At 45.3% G+C, this 20,302-nt stretch overlaps 1 protein-coding gene across 4 annotated transcripts in view; it reads left to right on the top strand.

Annotated features, from left to right (window-relative positions):
- The window catches only part of GDPD5 (glycerophosphodiester phosphodiesterase domain containing 5), a 156,914-nt gene that overhangs the window by 20,824 nt on the left and 115,788 nt on the right, over window positions 1–20,302 (top strand). Inside the window, exon 1 of one of the 4 annotated variants that reach the window (XM_032201651.1) lies at window positions 12,487–12,516. The exons of the other annotated variants lie outside the window; for them this stretch is intronic. The gene's annotated coding sequence lies outside the window, so the exon portion shown is untranslated. Of the gene's footprint in view, window positions 1–12,486; window positions 12,517–20,302 lie in introns of those variants that run through there. 4 annotated transcript variants of the gene reach the window in all.

The raw sequence follows: 20,302 nt of genomic DNA, 5'->3' as shown, positions 1-20,302 counted from the left end.
AAATGTCTGCATCTGAGAGCTGTGTTGAGTCTGTAGGCTTGCCCATGAAAGCTGAAAAGCCTGCAGGTGCCCTGGAAACCTGGGCTGGATTTGAATTTGTGACCTGTGGGTGAGCTGCTGCATTTTGCTGCCACTTTCTTGTGCCGTGAGGACTTGTGGGAGCTCTCAAAGCAGTGTAATAAATGTGTGGTCCTGCTGTCCTTTGGCCTGTTTTACTGGGGGAGGTGGAATAAGGAGTCGATCTCAGCCTTGGTGAATTTGGGGGGAAGGGGAATGGGGAAGGCTTCCTTCCTGGGGAAAAGGGCTGGTAACACCACCTGGAAAAATCAAACAAAGCTGCTTCTCTTCCCTTCTGGCTCAGAGCAGGCAGGCAACATCAAGGTGGTGCTAAGCCTTCCTAAAGCACATAGGGTTTTCCTTTTTTTTTTATTTTTTTTTTTTTTTTTTTTTTTTTTTTCTTGAGAGGTGGGGTTTGGGGATTGGTTTATATGGCTTTTGGTTAAATCTCTCAAACAATGTTGTTTCCTCTTCCTTGGAGCAATTGTTCCCTGTGCAGCTGACTCTTTTCATTCCTCTTCCTCTCCATCGTGGGAAGCGCTCCGATGATGATGTATGGGCTCAGCTTCAGTCTCTGGTTTGCTTTTCTTGCTCCTGCTCAGGTCCCACTTATTCCTGTGTAATTTTTGTCTGGATCCCCATCGCAGGGTCCATGAAACCTGGTCTTTTTGTGGTCAGCCTGTTCTTAAAGCCTTTCAAATACACTCATTTTGGGGGAAACCCTTGTGATCTGTAGTCTTTAAATTTTTATTTTCAGCTTAACTTTTATTTTTGCTTCTGCAATGCCTGAGAATCCCTTGGTTCCTCCTCTCAGGCCTTGCATCCTCTCTTCTTGGACCACACCAAGGTGTGCTCAGAGGAGGAGAGGACAAACTAGGCAGTGGGTCTTGATCACCTATTTGCCACATGGCTAAATGGAGATGGATGCCTACCTCTTCGGTGCAGGGGAAGAAGAATATAGTGGAGATGGTGCTCATCTCAGACCAGACAGGATTTTGTGAATAATTTCATGATACACTAAAGCCATGAGAATCCTTATTTCGGAGGTATCTCAATCCCCTGTGCCATCCACTATACCAAAGCTAGTAGACTTGCCTTGAATATTACTCATAAGACTGGATTTGTTCTCCACGAGCATTTCCAAAGACAAGCTGTCATAAATCAAGCCTTGATAGAGCAGCATGAGGGAAGATGCTCATCAATTCACTAAGCCTTCACCATGGGTGCAATAGGTTGGAGCTGAGCAATTTGTGGAGTGCTGTATGCAGAGATGATAAATCCTTGGATGCTGCAGGCTTAAGGACATAAGTAACCACCTGATTATGCAGTTACTTAAATTTGACCTACTTCTCTTTTTGAAAATGTTCTCTAGACTCCGTGGCAGAGCAGATAAATGCTGAAAAGACCTGGCAATTCTTATCAGAAGAGCTTCCTGCAGGGAGCTGTTGGTGATTTATGCTGGGGAGGAAGAGGAAAGGTGGCTGGTGTGAATGTTTCATGATAGGCTTTGTGTTGCTAAGCTCATGGAGAGAGCTAGGAAAGGCAGCAGCAAACTCGTGGGCTTTGCCCACTCCTGTTAGGTGGAAATCACGTGCTCTAATTAAACAACAGCAGTTCTTGATAATGTTTTTAAGGGATTATATCACGCTGTAGTGGGATGGGGCATGCAGCCAGAGCACATTCATCCTGTTGATAAGGCCAACGCCCACTGTAAACACTGTTATTAACAGCCTGAGCCTGTGTGAGATGCTCTAATGGAAAGCTGTAATTTGAGAATAGGCTAGAAGCTCGGAGAAAACCCTTGGTGGATATTTAAAACCTTGCCTACAAAACTTGTTCCCTGGGGCAATGATGACCGGTACCTTCTTGCATAGAGTATGTCATTATTTTTTATGGACAGACATGATCCTAACCCTTTCAGCTTCAACTTGTATGTGATGAAATGACGTAGTTGAGTTTCAATGGCTCTACTGGTATCCAAGGTCTGTCCTGGGATTCTGGGGTGGTGCTGGTCTGTCCTTTGTGCTTAGATTTTTGGACCAGGATCCCTTGACCTTGTGCAATCCCCCTAGCTTGCTTTCTGCTCTCATTCCTCAGTTTGCAGAGCAGCAATAAAATGCTACAGCTACGAGACACGTTCTGGCAAGTTGATGTATAAACACTTTTTTTTTTTTTTCTGGCAAATGGGAGCCTTGAGGTTGGAATTTAGGAGGAAAAAGAAACTGAAAAGCAAGAGCATGTCTGCACTTCCCTGCTTAAAAATAAATTCCTCGTGTAGAGGAGGAGAGGGTGTTGTCTCCCTGGAGTACAAAGCTGATGAGCATCTGAAAACTTTCCACTTGGCATAACTGGATATGAAGTTATCTGGTGGGGTGGGATGGAAACTCAGATGGCTGCTGTCCATCCTGTGGCTGAAATGCTTCATCAGTGACTCTTCCCCTCCACAGAGCAGGGAAGGTGCATGGAGGTGATTTAGTTCAGCTCTGCTGCAGAAACTTGTCTCCATGGGATTCATCATAGCCATAATGATGACTTTGGATAGAAGCTTCTCTTGGAAAGCTCAAATTTGTGTTGACTTAAACTGGAGGCTTTCTGCCGTGGAGGCTTGCGTAGCTGGATTGTTCTGCAGGAGTGTGATCCTCTAAGGAAAACATTTCATACAGTAACGTGGGGAATGAGGCCAATTTGTTTTTTGGAATTTGTTTGTATCTAGCTTGGATCTGACAATAGATTTCCATTCCAGAACATGTGAGGTCTGTAGTAGAGCTGTAACAAATAATCAGCCAAATCTGAGAATTTAACACCTTATTCTGCGTCTAGTAGTGTCCAGTGGGTAGATCTGAAATCCAGAAATTGCCCCCCAGCAGATGTCTTGTCCACAGAAATAATGGTCTAAATCTGCAGTAGCTGTAGGAATACTGATGAGAAATCTAACACTTGTTCAGGCCAAGGTGGATTTTTCTTTTTTGTTTGCTGAACTGGCCGTGGGTACTATGATGTGCCAGATGACTGCCTTCCCACACATGCAGGAATGGAGACCGGTGTTTTAAAGGCCTGAAATTAGTGCAGATTCTCACTTTGGCTTCTCCTCTGGACTGTTCGTTATTCCTCTTGTTCTTCCTCTTTATTTAATCTATGCTCCTCTTTAAAAACAAACAAAAACCCCAAACCTTTTCCTGGCCTTATCAAGGCATATGGAGATTAGGAACTGCAGGCGATCCTCTGAAATTATTGCCTGAGAATTGCTTGGAAATGTTTGCTGACTTGGCAGATAAGTCCCTGAAACAGTGCAGTCTAAGCTGTAGTTTAGCATCTGTCCTTGCCCTACCACAGTCACTCAGGCTATACCTGCATCTGCAGTGGTCAAAAGCCAGATGTATTTTTAGACAGTGTTTAAATAGACATCGTCAAAACTGTTTAATGCTGTCTCATGGGGACAAGAGTGATTGCACAGAGGACTGTTCTCTTGTACGGAGAGCTCATTTGGGCATTGCGGTAACGCAGAGGGCATGCTGGTGCAGTTCCTGTCACTTCACCCCAGAGATGCTGAGCAACGCAGTTAGCTCAGGTTGTGTACATGGTATTGGGAGGACTGAGTTTATCTAGGCTCTTCTGTAAACTAAAAAAAAAAAAAAAAAAAAAAAATCACAAAGTGAGGAGCTATTAGGATATAAACAAATTTGCCATTTCCTGCATAAACTTCACAAAATCCCAGAGAGGTTGAGGCTGGGGGCACCCCTGGGTGAGCTGCTCCCACCCTGCTCCAGCAGGGCCACCCCAAGCACCATGTCCAACCTCTCCTTGAACACCCCCAGGGACGGGGACTCCCCCACCTCCCTGGGCAACCCGTCCCAAGGCCTGACCGCTCTTGCTGAGCAGAAATGTCTCCTCATTGCCAACCTGAGCCTCCCCTGGCACAACTCGAGGCCGTTCCCTCTGCTCCTGGCCCTGGTTCCCTGTGAGCAGAGGCCGCCCCCCAGCTCCCCACCCCTTCCTTTCAGGCAGTTGCAGAGAGCAATAAGCTCTGCCCTGAGCCTCCTCTTCTCCAGCCCAAACCCCCCCAGCTCCCTCAGCCGCTCCTCACAGGACTTGTGTCCCAGGCCCTTCCCCAGCTTCGGAGCCCTTCTCTGGCCACGCTCCAGGGCCTCGATGTCCTTCTGGGAGTGAGGGGCCCAAAACTGAACATAGTACACAGAAATAGCATAATGCAGTGTGTTTTCCCTTTAGCAGAGGTCCAAACACCAAAATGTTGACCTGGCTCCCACCAGGCTATAGAAGCTGGGGCTCAGAACACTTCTTGGATGATTCATTCTGGGAGGTGGGCTGAGATACCTCCTTTCCTCCTATTGTGAGGTGATAATTTATTTTCTGTGATATCCCTTGCTGGAGGGCAGAAGTTTAGAGAGAAATCCTGTAGAGACCATCTCAGGTACTTTTCCATACAGCTCTGCTTGGGTGCAAGTCTATCCAGAAGCGTCAAATAAGTCTCCAAGACAGGTCCCGTGTAATCTGCAGCAGCCCTGAGACTGCTGGAGCCTGTTTTGAATCAGAAATGCTCCACGGATACAGCTGTAGTAGTGTTTTTCTGAAGTGCTGATCTGCTTCCTTCCTTTCCAATTCCTCAAAAGAAAACAAGTCAGTTGATTTAGGCGCTGGAATACACTGCTGACTCTGCACAAGTTGTTTGCTCTTCTTGTATCATTTTTTTTTCTCAGCTGAATTACCGCAGGGTTTGGGCCACAGGGAAGGTACTTCTGGAAAGTCTTCAATGCAAAGCTGATCCAGAGGCATAGAAAAGAGTAGAGGGACAGCTGAAGCTTAAAGGTATTGTCATCAGATATGCTTTTCCAAGCTTGTTGCTTGGAGACCTCCTGTATTAGCTGTGTAATAATTTAAAGACATGTTGTAATGCCTTCTTAAAAACTGTAGGCCTTGGTGGGGTGTTTTTTAAGAGTATCCCCCTTGGAAATCTATAAACTTGTTTTTTGCAGTGTTTTGTGCCAAGAAGTTTTGCAGGTGGGCTACTTGGTGGCCATCACTCCTGGTGATGCAGAATGTCAGGGACGACTTTTGCCTTGTGGTCCTTTGGACAGGGACCCAGAATGGTGTGCACAGGGCAGGTCCACGCTACAGCTGCAAGGATGGCTTCACCTCCCATTCATCCTGACCTTGGCAGTCTGTATCACCCCTTTAATCCCTATACTTATTTAAAATTGTTGTCAGAGTGTGTCTGAGCGGAGATTAGAGGCGGATGAATGAGGCTGCCTGCACAAGTGTGGAGAGAAAATGGAAGTTTCTCCTGAGCTGAAAATTGCTCTGAAATTCCTTTATGATTATTACTATTATTTTAAGTTTTCTGCTCCAAACTAAATGCTAGAGAACTGCCCCTTGTGCTTCAAGGGCTGTAGTGCAAAGGGATAACTAATGCAAAGGCTCCTTCATTGCAAAGTGAAGCCATCCTAGCTCTCTGCTTGCCTCCTGCGTTGCACTGGGTGCCTTTGAGGTGACAGCAATGGCATGGCCCAGCTGTCTGCGTTGCTCTGGCTGATCTGCACTAATGCACTGTTTGTTTGAGTCAAGCCTGTTTTGCTAATAATAGGCAGCTTTGTGGGAGATAAGCACCAGACTGACCTTATCTGTGCCCGTCACGTTTGGCCTGAGGGAGCTTATTAGCTTGTGTTTCACGCTGTGATGTATGTGAAGGGAAATAAGCAGGAAAATACATTTTTTTGAACTATTGGAGGAGCTTTTGGAAGGGAAGGACGGATTAAATAAAGGCAAGGAAGCTGGAAGCAACAATGAACGTGGCTTGTGCTGTTACAAATCTCATTCCATATGTCTTTCCCACCCCTTTGGTATGGATGACACTGGTTTGGTATGTGCAGCCTGGTCCCTGGGATCTCACAGGGGAAAATGAGTCTGTGCCTGGGGGCCACAACCGAACATCTTGTCTTCTAGGCTGCTGTAGGATGCAGGAGCCCTGTTTGTTTGGGCAGGAACAGGCTGCTGGTCCTGTGTGCTTCTCCACAATGATCCCTGTGAGATGAGCAGGAGTCCTGGTCTTGCAGGGGTGGTTGGATGGAGGTACAGAAACAGTTTTCTCATGTAACACGAGAGGATTGCACGTGCATACATAACCACACACAAAATTGGTGCTTGGAAGTGCTGTACATAGTTATTTCTTTTTTTTTTTTTTTTTTTTTTGAGAACTGGTGGTCAGTATCCAGCACTACACTTCTAAAAGCAAGTCCCCAGAACCAGCAGCTGGTGTTGAATTCACATGAACATCAGCTCACTCCATTTATTTCAAGTTGTCTGCTCATTTAAGTGCTTATAGTTCAAAGGCAGTGTGGGAATCCTGACTCTGCTTCATGTGATCTTTCAGCGTTGGTGCCTTCTGGATATGGATTTAGCGCAAAACGGGGCTTTTCAGATGTTTTAGAAGTGGCCTACAGAAATACTGGGAGGAAAGCTAATGCAAAGGAAGACTTTCTGGGAGATGGAAGAGTGTTTGTTTCTGCCTTTCCTTTGGTGCAAAGGCTCAGAGTATGTTTGTCTGCTGAGCTGTGTGTTAGTTTTATTAACTAGCAGAGTCAGGCATCTCCTGGGCTGGTGGGATCAGCTCTTTCCCTCTCCCAGGCATTCGGACACAAAAAAATGCTTGGAAGACTGCAGCAAAGAAAATTTAATGAATATTCATCAGGGTTGCTTAAAACTGCTTTATTCCTAGTTGCACTTGCACTCCTGTTATCTTGTTATGCCTTTATATTTGTAGCTGGAGTTGCAGAAGGTCACGGTGACACGTATTAAGATGCCAGCCGTTGTCTGTCTCTGGTGGCACAGTGGCAGTCCTTGCTGGTCATTGCCTAGCGAGTCCTTCGTTGCTAAAAATCACTGTGACAGCAGTGGGGACTGTGCCAGAGGAAATTTTGGAGGTGTTTATGGATCTTGCTGTACTGCTTCTGAGTAAATCCCTGATCTCTGTGGATGCCATGGGCTGGTGTTGGCCCAGGGGTGCCAAGTGTTAATCAGTCTTCCTTCAGGTGTATGCTTGGGCTGATGTGATTGTTCTGCTCTGTTCTTTGTGGTAGAAGCTCTCAGCATTGAGGAGCTTTATTTCTGGGAATGGAAACAGTGGGGGTAGAAATAGGGTGCAAAGTAAAGGTGGGTGCAATGCTCGATGTCATCTGCAGCCCCAGACTGGGAGGGTGGTGGGAAGAGGCTGCACTTGCTTGGCAAGAGGTGGCACGTGTGTGACCGCGCTGTGCAGCTGACCAGCTCCCCAGAGCACCAGCTGGGCTCTAAATGCCTGACGTCAAGTTATGGGTCAGGCGAGGGCACTGTTTACATCCTGTAATTAACGTCTGTGCAGTTAATCACCAGGACTGGCAGACCCGGAGACGCTGGATTGGTGTTGCACTCTCCGTTGCAGTTGGATCCCTGTCCCAGGGATGACAAGAGGCTAATAACAAAGATGTGTCAGCTTGGACCGTCTGCTAATTCATCCTCCTACCCCTTCCAGCATGAGTTTGCAGTGTATAAATCAACCCCTTTTTATGAATCAGTGCTTTGACTTTAATTTCTTCCTCCTTTTTTGGAAGGAAAGTTTTCCTTTTAACACGTGAACCTGTGGGGCGGATTCAATAAAACTTGGCGAGGGCAGAGCCTTGAACACAGCATTTTTGTGCGAGCTGATGCATTGGAGCTGCTTGTGGGAAGCCAGGTTGAGACCTTGGTGGGTAGCACAACCACCTCTTTGACTCATGGAGACTTGAGTATCTTAATTACTGTTCAGCGTAACTGAAAATCTAATATTTGGCAGATAACTGTGTTCTGAAATATGCTAATAGCTTGCTGGAGCAATTAACCTTGCAAAGCAGGAAATGTGTGTAATGTATTGATTTTTTTCTTTCCTTCCCCTTCCCCCTGTCTCTTGGTGAATGCCATTCTCATTAAGGCAAGGAGGAAAATAAAGACAATCAGTTGGTTTTCCTTGGTTTAATGCCAATTTCAGAGGATGCAATTTCCGTCCCTCACAAAAGGATGGAGACAGCCGTAGGAAGCCAGGAAATGGGGAGGGTGACCTGAGGTCTCCTCTCCCGGTGTGTCCACTGCAGAAGGTGGACTTGAGATTTCCCTGGGCTCCGTGAATCCCTGGCATGATTAAATGCTACTCTCTTAGCAGCTGGTCTGTCTTTTCTGCTGTGACAATGACTTTCCTATAAAGGTTTAAACCCTGTTTTGTATGACTTGCTTGCTCCTTTTGATTGATCGGTATTAACTTGCCTTGGAGGTGAAGAGAAATTCATACTCTCTCTCATCTCGCTCTAAGCTGTGTATAAAGAAAGATTTAATTCTGCATCTAAAAAGGCTCCATAGAGGTGGTGAGGAACAAAATACAGCTTTCCTAGCAGACACAGATGTGACCTTCTCCTTGTTAAAAAAATTGCGGTTGAGGCTTTAAAAACAGCCAGGGCTGTAAGAGTAGAGGTGCCATTAATTAACATTTATCCAAATATGCTAGGAAGCTGGCTTACATGGTCACCTCTCTTTTTTTTTTTTAAAAAAAAAAAAAAAGAAAAAAAAAAAGAGAAGGGCTGATGTCTTTTGCTTCCCACAGTGCTGAGGAAGAAGAAAAATCTGGTCCAGAAGCTGTTCACTAGGACAGTGTTGAAACCATTGAAGCCCTGCTCCAGGGAAAGGGAGGACATTACTCTCCCTGCTGAAAATAGTACAGAGCACCTCTAGCATGGGTTGGTGATAGTTTGTGGTGGTGTTTTGGGGATGATGCCCCAAAGGTAGCCCATGTGCATTAGTGCATGAGCCCATCTGCATTAGCAAAGGCTCTCTGGAAAAGGCCAGGACAGGTTCTCAGTTCCCTCATGGAGAATTAGGAGGATGGCTGAGAAGCTGTTTAGTTCTGTGTTGAGTTGCTGGGAGAAAGATGGAGTGATGTTAAGCAAGTGCCCAGCACTTTGGGACAGATTGGGATGAGCTCTTAGCTCAGATTTTCACCACCTACCTCTCCTCTGTTGAACTTGGCGTGTGGTTGTCGGCACTTTCTGAAATCTTCTGTCTGAGGTCTACAGAAACCTGAGAATTTCTGCCTTCATTAAAAACCCATGAGCCTTCAGTTTTGGTGAAAAGATTAAACAAGAACAGAGCAGAGTGACCCAAGCCATCAGCTCTGCTTCATTCAGCAAGTGGCACAGCTTGTACGTGTGATTTCCTGCACACAACAAAAAAATTGCCGTGCCTCTCCTAGGGGAACATTTTGCTGTGTTCCTCAAAGGACGAAGAAGAATGAGGAGCAGGATCTGCATGAACTCAGGTTCGTCTGCCTCACTGCTGGTTTTGGATGGATGTGCTGGTGTGTCTTAGCTAAAAAGCAGCTGCTTTTGTTACAAGTAAAAAAAAAAAAAAAAAAAAAGAAAATAATAATTAAAAAAAACCTTTAAGGTATGCTTCTGCCACTCTGCATTAAATAAAACTAAACAGGTGAGAGCTCTCTTCATCTTGGTTTGAATAGAAGTGCTCTTGGTGGACAAGGCAGGGTGCTTACAGCAGGACATGGGAGGAAGGCAACACATTTAAACATCTATTGCATGTCCCAGGTACTGGTCTCAGTCCTGGGGCTGTTTGTTGCTTTTGGTGAGAAGGATAAATTGCTTTTCTTAACATCCCAGCTCCTTCTTCTGTAGGGTGGGAGAGGGAGATCTTTGTAAGCCACATCCCATGAAGGTGGAGAAAGCTTTTCTGCTTGGTGCGCTGAAATGCAGGAGCACTTCTATGCCTGCCCTGACTGCAGCCCAGCAGAAAGGGCTTGGGAAAGCAAATTATCCAAGTGGTGTTTGAATGCCCCAGTCCCTTGGGAAGAGGCCAGAGAAATGATCAATTGTCTTGAAAGTAGTGCGTAAGGTGTCTGCATAGGTGGTAATGAGCACTTTGGTGCCTGGGTGGCCAGAAGTACCCCAAATACTGGCTGAGTCTCTTTTATTTAAACACCACAATTACATTGGAGGTGCTTCTAGTGCCTGGGGTAGTGGCATCACAGTAATGAGGTGTGAGAGCTCTTGGGGCTGTGGAGATTGACCTGCTGTCCTTCAGGATAAAAACAATCCTTCCTTAATCAACACTGACAAACAGCCTCTTCAAACGGGAACTATCTGATTCCTGGTAAATTGTGTTTTTTCCTCTATTTTCTTCCAACACAGTCCCCGAATGGTCTTTAAGGCTGAACTACGTCTTTCTGTCCAACTTCTCCTGTGAAGCCGATAATCCTTCTCTACTTTATGTCCCTTCACCCCCAGATATCTGTGTGTGCATAAGCAGAATCAACAAATCTGACTTGCCACCGCAGGGCTCTGTGGCTGTTTCAATCATAAACCCAGCTCAGCTCTCGGGTCTCTCTCTTTCAGCTGCATGGCTGTCTTTCCACGTAATAAATTGCCAGCATTTATTGGTCTTCTGACATATAGGCTTCCCGAGGGAAAGGAAGCAGGGAGGTTGAACAAAGCCTTCTCTATAATCAGGGTTTGCAGGAGGCTTTGGCCAGAAATGGCAACTGCTGGCCAGTACAGCTAGGGTTTTATGGATCTCCCTGTAACGGCACTTATGCTAACCATAAGACTTGAGAGATGGTGAATAATACACCTTAGGCTGTATTAAGAGCTTAATGTGTGTAATATATGGTAGGATTTGCAGGAACTGATGAGAAACCAGTGTTTGCTGGATGCTTGTGTCTCCTGCTGGGGTGTGGGACGGTCAGTGCCTCTCACGTTCCCATCTCTTGAAATTTGCCAGGTAACTTCCACCCTCTGTGTGCACACTGTGCCTTTACGCTGGCGTTGGAAACAGGCTGAGACTTGGAGCTATTTGAAAACTGCTCTCAGTGCTGCTCTGCTTGTCCTGATTTCTTTTCAGCTGGCTGCAATAAGCTGGGAACATCCAGTAACTTCTACCTGATTTTTTTTTTTTTTTTGGCACCAGGCACCTTGTGCTGTGCAAGGTGTCCTGTAAATGCCAGCTGCATCCTGTGCCCTGGATGAAGCAAGAGGTGACTAAAAGGAGCTGGATCTTTGATGTAAAAGGGATAGCTCTTGCTTCTTGGTTGCGTTTATTTTTGCATCACCTTGTGCTGAAACAGTTTGCTGCCTTAATGAAAATACTTTGCAATGACGCGTCTCTGTGACTCATCGAACCCAAGCCAATGGCTAACCCTATCAGTGCACATCCGTGTGAGATAAGGTGAATTTCTTCCTCTGAAAGGCTTTCTCCTACAGGAAGGAGCGTGGGATAGCTTGGGAGGAAAGCTTCTCATGACCCTCCAAAACAGGCTGCTATGTTTTTGCAAGTACATGAGAGAAGTAATCCTCCTGAGATGATGAGCACGGTAGGGTGAATCTTGCCTAAATGCTACTGGTTCCGCTTCACCTGCGGTTTGGTGGCTCTCAGGTAGATAATCCAGCACCAAGATCTAGTTTGAGAGCCTCAGCTTGTGTAATAAGTGGGAAACTTCCTTCCGTGGAAGAGTTGCTGGGTGAAACTCTCCATGTTCCTTCTCTCTGGAATTTTCCTTGCATCTGTCTCCCGTTGCATGAGGAGTGTGGATGACTCATGTGGATCCTGGGAAGACTTTGTGGGTGTTCAGTTGGGGTTGTAGTCAAGACAATGTGTCCATCACCTTAATGGCTATGTCCTTCTCCTCTTGGAGGTTGGTTGGGGAGAAGCTTTATGAAGGCACCTGGCCTCTCATCTACCTGGAGGACGCTGCTCTTCCTCACCCCTGAAGCAGAGCTAAGGAAGGCACTGGCAAAAGAGTTGGATGCAGGCCTAAAAAATGAATCCAGGCCCTTCAGTGACCTCTGTCCACCCTGACTTCATCGACTGCTGGACCAGGCGGTTGTGATCTCGATGTCCAGGCAGAAGGACGATTCCCTGGCTTTGCAAGGAGCTTGGCATGGCGCAGCCTGCGTCTGGAAGAGGCATCGCTGCAGCAGTTTTGGCAGGGCTCCTGCTCGTCTCTCGTGCTTGCAGAGCAGCAATAGCAGCTGCCTCTCCAGCAAGGAGGGAGAAGTAGGTCAGAATTTGCATTCTTTGCCCGGCTTCTCGGCATAACATGCACACTTTTTTCCAGGTCCTCTTTTTTTTTTTTTAAACGAGCTGTTCCTGTATGTGCGTGTTCCTTGGGCTGCCCTGAATCAGAGGGTGAAGACATAAATTCAGATGTATAATTGTGCTTTAATGTCTGTCTGCCCTCTGAGAGCACTTCTGGGAACCTCCTCAGACTCAAAGGCTGATCCCAGCATGTAAAATCTGAAATGATTGCCTGGAGCAGTGTCTTCATGTTGGTGGTTGTGTTTTTTTCTTGGTCAGGATTTAAACCTTCTCTTGTAGGTTTTGTTTTGCATGACAAGAGCAAGTAATTGGGATGAAATCATCCGTGCTGCAAACGTGATGGTGAGATTTCTTTTCAGCACTTCTGTGGGCTCTGGTGGTGGTTTGCATGGTCCTGGTGGGGGAGAAGAGAGGGAGATGGAGCGTAGCAGGCTTGTGGCAACCAGACAAGCACCTGAACACTGCTGAAGGGCTGCAGGGCACTTGAAGCATTTCATTGTGATTTTGCTCATTGCAAGAGAAAGCTTTGATGCTCCTGAAATGCAAGTGTGTCAAATGAGGTCTTGTAGAGGGTGGGACAGGAGAGTGGGATTAGCTGGTGGGCTGCATGGGGGCACCATCCTTGTGTGAACCTGCAGGCTTTAAGGTCCAAAGTGTCACAATTCATCTCCTTTTTATCCCTTCTCTTACTCCAGAGATTTGCAGAAACTGGCTGTTCTCCCTGAGCTGAGCTGCTGCTCATAGCATGGTGACAATTTGTCTCCCTAGTTTTAGGGACAGGGGCATCCCTTTAGGATTTTTAGCTCTTGTTGCTGTTTCTCGTCCCCAGTTCAAAACCAGCCTGTGTTTCCTGGGTGATTCAGCATCTCTGTCGGGTTTTTCAGTAATCTGACTAAAAGAGGAATGCAACAAAACTTCCTGAAATCGGGTGCCCAGATAGGTGACTTTTTGTAGGGGAGGGTTTCAACCTGTAGATTCAGCATGTGATGGAAAGAAAAACCTGCTGCACAATTCTGGACTCTTTCACAGTGTAGGTGACTTTTTGCTGAGGGTTTTTGTGGTTAGATGCTCTGGAGGCCTGCTTGCTTTTTTTCTTTCTGCCAGTGTGAACTATAAAGCAAATTGCTGTGTGGTCTGAAGGCAAGCATGTGGGTAAAAGCAATAGAGAGAAACTACGTTAAAGCAAATGTGATCCTTGTTTCAAAGGACTTTCAGTTTGTTTTTGAGCCGGGTCAATACTTCACTGATCTTTTGCCTCTTTTTTTTTTTTTTTTTTTTGTAGTAGTGTGTGCATGCATCTAGCCAGAAGTGACTCATTTTCTTTTTCCAAGGAAGCTTCGGGGTGGTTTATCAGGCGTATCCGCTTTGCTCTAGTGAAACTGCAACCTGAATGCATCTAAGGCCTGTGAAAGGAGCAGGCAGTCACACTTATTCCTGTCTGTGGCTCCTCTGATAATGTTTATCTGCCCCCAAAGTGTCAGCAGCATTGAGTTCTCTGTGCAGGAATCACCTTTTGGGAGCTGAAGTTTTCCCCATCCTGCCCTGCTGCTTGATCTCCTTCCTTGGGGCTTTGCGTGCTCAAACACTGGTAATAGAAAGGCTGCTTAAAAGTAAATATAAGATGGTCTGAGTATTTCTTAAAGCACTGGAAGAATGTAATTTAAGAGTAGGTTTGGGGATTGAGATAATTGCAATGGAAGCATCTCCTGATGTTTTGTTCTTGTACCTGCCATCCAGCCCTCTGCCCGCATTAATCCATGTGGATGTCCCATTGTTCCCTTCAGGTACTAGGTTTTTAATTGTGCTGTCTTCTCTTAAAAGCCTCGCGTCTGCATGCTGAGAACCTCTTTTCAGGCTTGTGCAACACGTGGGTGTATAAAAGATCATCTGGGGAGGAGAGGTGTTGCAAAAAGGCATTATTGTCTTTCTGTTTGAAAATACCCCCGAGATGAAATGCATCCTGTGTATGTGCACAAATCTAGCTAATCCTCCCCACCCAGGGCACTCAACTGTTGCTGTTTATATGGGCTTTTAAGGTAACCTGGTTTCAGGGCTGTAATACACTTCATCTGTCGTGTATTCCTGTTCCCAGCAAGCAAAGGGGAAATTGTTGCTTTTTGCAAAAAGCATGCAAAAAATGTTGCTTTTTGCAAAAAAAAATAAATAAATAAAAATGGTGCTTTTGCCACTGTGGGATGTGGCTCCATCCCCTGGATGATGCTGCAGTCACACAAGTGTTGTGACAGTCTTATAACTCTTTGCCCAGCATCTTTGTCGCTATAAAGCCTTTTCTGCTCTGTGTTGTTGCCTCTCACCTTCTTTCCACCTCCAGGTATTGTTTGAAGAAGCTATTTTTAATCTGAACTCTTGAACATCTCACCTTTCTCTGTTCAGCTGCTGATGCCCAGCTGGTATTTGTACTCTGGGCAAGTGTCCTAGTGAATAACGTGCTCTAGCTGTGCTCAGTAGCACCCAGATTGCTGCAAAGAATAGCAAATTGGCTACTAGATCCATGCATGAATCTTTGCCTGAGAGATCTGGAATCTAGGAGAGGCCTTGGGAAGAAATTCTGCCTGTTGAGGGCCTGGCACAGGCTGACCAGAGGAGCTGGGGGTGTCCCAGCCCTGGCGGTGCCCAAGGCCAGGCTGGATGGGGTCACCCATCCATCACTGTGAGGGCAAGTCCCCTGCCAATGGGATGATCTTTAAGATCCCATCCAACTCAAAAATTTATGTGATTCTGTGACTCTGCTGCCTGTGGGACCTGATTTCAGCAAGAAATTGGTGATTAGCTTTGTCTTGCCTGTGCAGCCTCCTTTCATAAGGAGTAAGATGATGAATGGGTGCCAGTTCCGCTTCTAGTAGGCAATAACTGCAGCTGGAAATACTTTTCAGCTAATAAACTGCATTATAACTTACGACAGCCTTGAGTTTTTGCTTTAATACAAAGATGGAGTCTATCTTGAATACAGCTTATGGCTTCTAATGTGAAAATATGAAGTCAGTAGTGCGAGACTGCCCTGGAGAATATTTGCTCTGTAAGCTGCTGACAACTGTGTTTGGAAGTGCAGGGCTTCAGCCTCCTTGGGAAGGAGTGTTTGTAACAAAGCATGACCACGCAGCAAAAAAAACCACCCTGTGAATCTCAAACTTCTTGCCAAGAATATTGACTGTCCTCTTAAAAGCTCTTTCTTGTTGCTTCTGCTCTGCCTGTGACTTTTTTTTTCCCTAGATCTGCTGGAGCTGATCCTGTACCTGCTTTTTCCTCCTGTATTGGTGGTCAGCTTTAGAAGGTTGTTTTTATTTTGGGATAAAACAGATGATCCTGTTGGCCTTGCAGCCTTCAGCAATGATACCTGACAGGCTTTAAATCTATGCATGCCACCTGCTGAACTCTCCTGAAAAAAATCAGGCTCCTTCTAGTGCTTAGAAGGTCACCTCATCACGCATGGTTTGTTCCTAGAGTGCAGGGAAAGTCTGGGCAACCTAGATACAAGTTTCTTATGAAACCTGCCACAGAATAGGGTAGACCCAAAATATTACAAGCTGAGGGTAAGAAATAACTTGTAGTGTGCTGTCTCAATGTCCTTTTGAGGTGGGGCTGTAAAGGAAGCTGGCCACCCTGCTTGGATCTCCCTGGTGCATTTTAGGTGCTCCTGAGCACACCAGACCCTCTTCCTTCTAGGGCTTTGTTTCAGTAATTTCCCCTTGATAGCTTGAGTGGGAGAAGAAACGGGGAAAACCAATGTACTGGTGGGTCTAAGCTGTTTCTGCAACCTCAAAGATTGTGGCAAGCATGAGATTGTGCTCTTATACTCTCTGGCTCTAATGAAAAACCGAGTGATTTGCTGTGCTTGCTCTCTGATCTCCCCAGTGTGCTCTGCTCCTTCCTCCAGTGACTCCCACAGATCCTGGTAGGGGGTTAGAGCTGATGCTCTGGAGGATGTCACTGTTGCATGTTTTGCTCATCCTAAGCTAATGTTGGAAGCAGGAGGAAGCGCTGAAGACCAGGGATATTGGCCCTTGTGAGATGAGTATTTGTAGCCTCTTAGCTCCCTCCTTGCAAAACCTTGTGAAAATATTTATCCATCTATATCAAATCCCCAAATCTCCATTCTTCTCCCTGTATTTCGACAGCAAAGAACTAAGGTGCTGTGTATAATACCCTCAAGATTTTCTGTAAGACTTTCACTGGGCTGCCCCAGGATGGATGTTTTGAGACATCATTTGCTCTGCAGAAGAGGTCTTTTGGGACAGTAAGATAAGCTGGTGGGATTTATTTGTGATAACAATAAGTGAAGCATTTCCATCTTTCTCCAACAAGCCTGGGAGATCCCAGTACTTACTCTTTATCATGTCTAGCTCCTGAAGTTTCTGAATAAGGGATCTTGTGAAAGCTGGTGGCACAGGGTTGGGGTTCCCCAACTGGGAGTCATCTTAATGCTTTTGGTCTCACTCTGGAAGAAAGCAAAACCCTTGTCCTGTATGAAGGGTTTTCTGAAATATGCTATGTTCCCCTCCATCCTACTTGCCTAAATATGGTAATGTGAGCTTAGTGGCACAACCACTTTTTTTTTTTTTTTTTCCCATCTAAAAGTCATGCAGCCTTATATTTTGGAAACTTCTCTATAGATTTGGAAACTTCTCTATAGATAAAGGTAGAGACAGTGGTTCTTGTAGGCTGTGGACCACATGGAGCTCTTTGCAGCCATGTCTAAACTGTCAGTGGGATTATCTTGGGCCATGTGGTTGAAGTGTTTTGGACAAGAATGAACTTAGAATGTCATAGAAAGTGACTTCCAAGAGCATGAAAAACTTCTTGAAGCCTAATAGGAAGGAACCTGTGCTAGGGAAAGGTGCTTCCCTTACTGAGCATCCTGTCACCAAAGAATAGCTGTCTCCACCCCTTTCCACTATTTTCTATAATGCATTTATGTCTGTGGTCATTTCCTTGTGTATGGTGGCCAAGTATCAGGGTTGGGCTTGTCAAACTTGTATATCTATTATAGTAAATAGTCAGGGCTTTCTGTTGAGAGTTTGAATAATGACAGCTTTGACATCTAAGCTTAGTTGACAGAAAACCCATAGACTTCAGGATGCTCTGTTTAAAATGCATACTTTGAGCTGAAAGAAGATTTAAGAGAAGTCACACTTATGTTCCTGTAAAAGCTGAGCCACCTGTTGTGGAGAGGACTTGTGAGCTGGGGTGTGCCGAGCAAGCTGCATATGCTGGGTTCAAACCTGTGGGCTGAGCAAACGATGGGTAGCAAAGATTTCACCAGCAAAGGGAACAAACCTTATTAAGCTGTGAAATGAAACACGAACAGCCTGACGAAAGACAGAGCTAGACGAGACGGGGAGCTGCCTCCATGTTTTCACTTGAGGGGGATGCTGTGAAGCCAAACAGATTGAGGACCAAAGTGTGGGTGGCGTGTGAAGAAGATGCTTGCATAATGTCCCAGGAATAGAAACAGGTGTGTGATGCTCTGCTTTCCTCCCTGCTGCTGGAAGCAGGTGGTATCAGCTGTTTACAAAAAAAAAAAAAAAAAAAAAAATTTGAACAGGCTTCAGTCAATACTCAAAAGAACAAAAAAGGAAGAAATGTGGAATTGTTGGGGGCTTGGCAGAAGATTGAACAACAATTCCATTACAAAATGCATAACGTTCAAGTTATTCAAGTTAAAATTTACCGTGTTTTACTAATTATTGGGGCAGAGTGTTTTCTGCAGTGAGAATGTTGTCAGCCTTTCTTAAATAGTGCTGAGGAAGACGTGAGGTAAGGGGTTAGGGCTTTAAGTCTCACAGCCTACTCAATAGCTTGCAATTGCTATGCTGCTAAAGAGAAATGGATATTCTTGGAAAGCAGCACAATCCAAAACCCCAGCTTTCTGGAATACGTGAAATTGCTTAGAAAGCTAAAAGTTAATAGCAAGGATTAAAGAGAAGATGGTGATTTACAGTGATTTGGCCAACATTATTAGCTTGAGGGGGTTTATGCTGGAAAAAAGTTTCCATCCTGACCAGACTCTTTTGGAGTCTGTTGTTGGCTGCAAACCTCAGACTGTTTTAAAACTTGGTCAGGCACTTTGTTTCTCTAATGGAAACATCCATTGAGAGAGGGAAGAAAGAGGGGAAAACACTCAATTTTTCTAACTCCCTCTTTCCAAGTCGCTTCTGAGTACAGTGTGAGTAGTGGTCATTTTTTCCTCGGTCACTGCATTGTGCTCTCCCTATCCAAGGAGGCAGACACCGAAACTTCTCCCTGCAAACCTTGTTCCTGTGTGGAAGCTGCTGCTGGAGACCTGAGCCTGGTAAAATAGCTACTTGGCAGCTGGCTATCAGGAAGCATGTGCTGTGTCTTATATTCTTTTCCATAGCGCCTTGATGTGCGGCAGAAGAATTAACGTGAGGCTGCGGATGAAATACAACACTTCTTGTGCTTCCAAGATTTTGAAAAGACTTGCTTTTACTGTGGCTGTTAAGCAAGCAGAACAGACTATTGCTTCCTCAGTTCTCGTAATACTTTGTGGTGCATTTCTCAGTGGATGGACCTGGCTCATTCACCATTGTTCTTAACAGGAGACAATGAGATTGTCCAGTATTGGCAATACTGGTCCCACTGGTATGATGGACAACAGGGTCTAGCTGTGTTTATTGCAGAACAGAGCCATGTTTTCCCTTGACTGGTGAGATAAATCAGTGCATAAATCAGGCACATCAGTGACAGAAGGAAGATGAGGAAAACTGTAAGCCCTCTGGGGAGGGAGCTTATGATGTCACCTAGTCAAATCTCCTTCTCAGGTCAGCTCTTAGGTCATCTGTAAAGCAAGCTGATCAAATAAAACGTTACAGCTGAACCTCATGGCTTGGCAGAGCCTGGTGTGATGTTGCAGGATGCAGAGGCTGACTGCAAGAGCATCGCTAGATGAGCAGGAACTGCCACGTCCTGTGTGATGCAGAAAAACGTGGACCCAAGGGGTTTAAGTCTGCTTTTTTTTTTTTTTTTTTTTTTTAAGTTCACAACATGAAAAAATAGGGTTCCCCATTGAATTGGTTAGGAAAGGAGGTGACTTCTACCAATTATTAATCCAGATTTCTTCTGGACTGCTATGAAATAACAATAGTGAAAAGACTTGCTCACCTGGAGAGAGCAGTAAGAACATAGAAATTTCCTTCACATATCTCACTTGACACCTATGGGCTGACTAAAACCAACAAAAGTAACTCTGTTTAGATCTGCTGGGTGCAGACATTAGAATGACTCTTTTGTGGATGATGCAGTCTTCTGTCTCATCCTTTCTTAGACTTCTTGATAAGCTTCTTAGTGGCTTGAAGCTGCAGTATTTGTTCTTCCCCAGCTTTCTTGGCTTAAGAGCTTCCAGATCCATGTTTACGTAATAGCTGAGCTGTGAGCTGACCATATCAGAAAAGTGAAAACTTCTTCAGGTACAGAGTCTCAGTCACTCCACGCAGGGACTTGTAAAGAGAAATAATCACTTTCTGGTTAAGAAAGTGCTCTGTGTTCTAATGCCTAAAATATTTGAGTGTTGGGCAGCTGATTGATTTGATTTACACCTCTAAAATGAGGAAGGCCGTGGCTGAGAGACGTGGAAGATGCGCTAATACTGCCAGAATTCAGGTCAGAGAAGAAAGTGTCTCCTTTCCATTGTAACCAGAGGGACTCTTGCATAACTGTTCTTGAACCAGCTTAAGAGGTAGCAGAGATGGAAAAAATAGACAAACATATTGCTGATAAGCCCACAGAATCCAAAAATAGGATCAGGCTACCGGGAATAAAAAAGGACCTGTTGGAGGTCTGCTAGATCGACAGAAATTCAGATACTGTCAAATCAACCGTGAGCCATACAGAGCTGCTGTCACACATCAGCTGGGCTGTATCTTGATGTAAAGGTACCTGGCTCAGTTTATAAATTGTATCCTGTTTGGGAAAATCGTTTTCTAGTTCTAGCAAGTGGTGTGGAAGCTAAATCTCCTATGCCTTAGCTAGACCATGATGCTTACATCTCACAGATGGAGGGGAAATTGGAGGTGAAGAAAGTCTTGCGGCGATGAAGCAGAGGGAGCACCTATGTCAGGTTCCTGGTTTTTAGTTGAAAATGGTTCTTAAG

Source organism: Aythya fuligula, chromosome 1 (genome assembly GCF_009819795.1).
Source record: "Aythya fuligula isolate bAytFul2 chromosome 1, bAytFul2.pri, whole genome shotgun sequence".
NCBI lineage: Eukaryota > Metazoa > Chordata > Aves > Anseriformes > Anatidae > Aythya > Aythya fuligula.
This window is presented reverse-complemented; position numbering and strand designations above follow the sequence as displayed.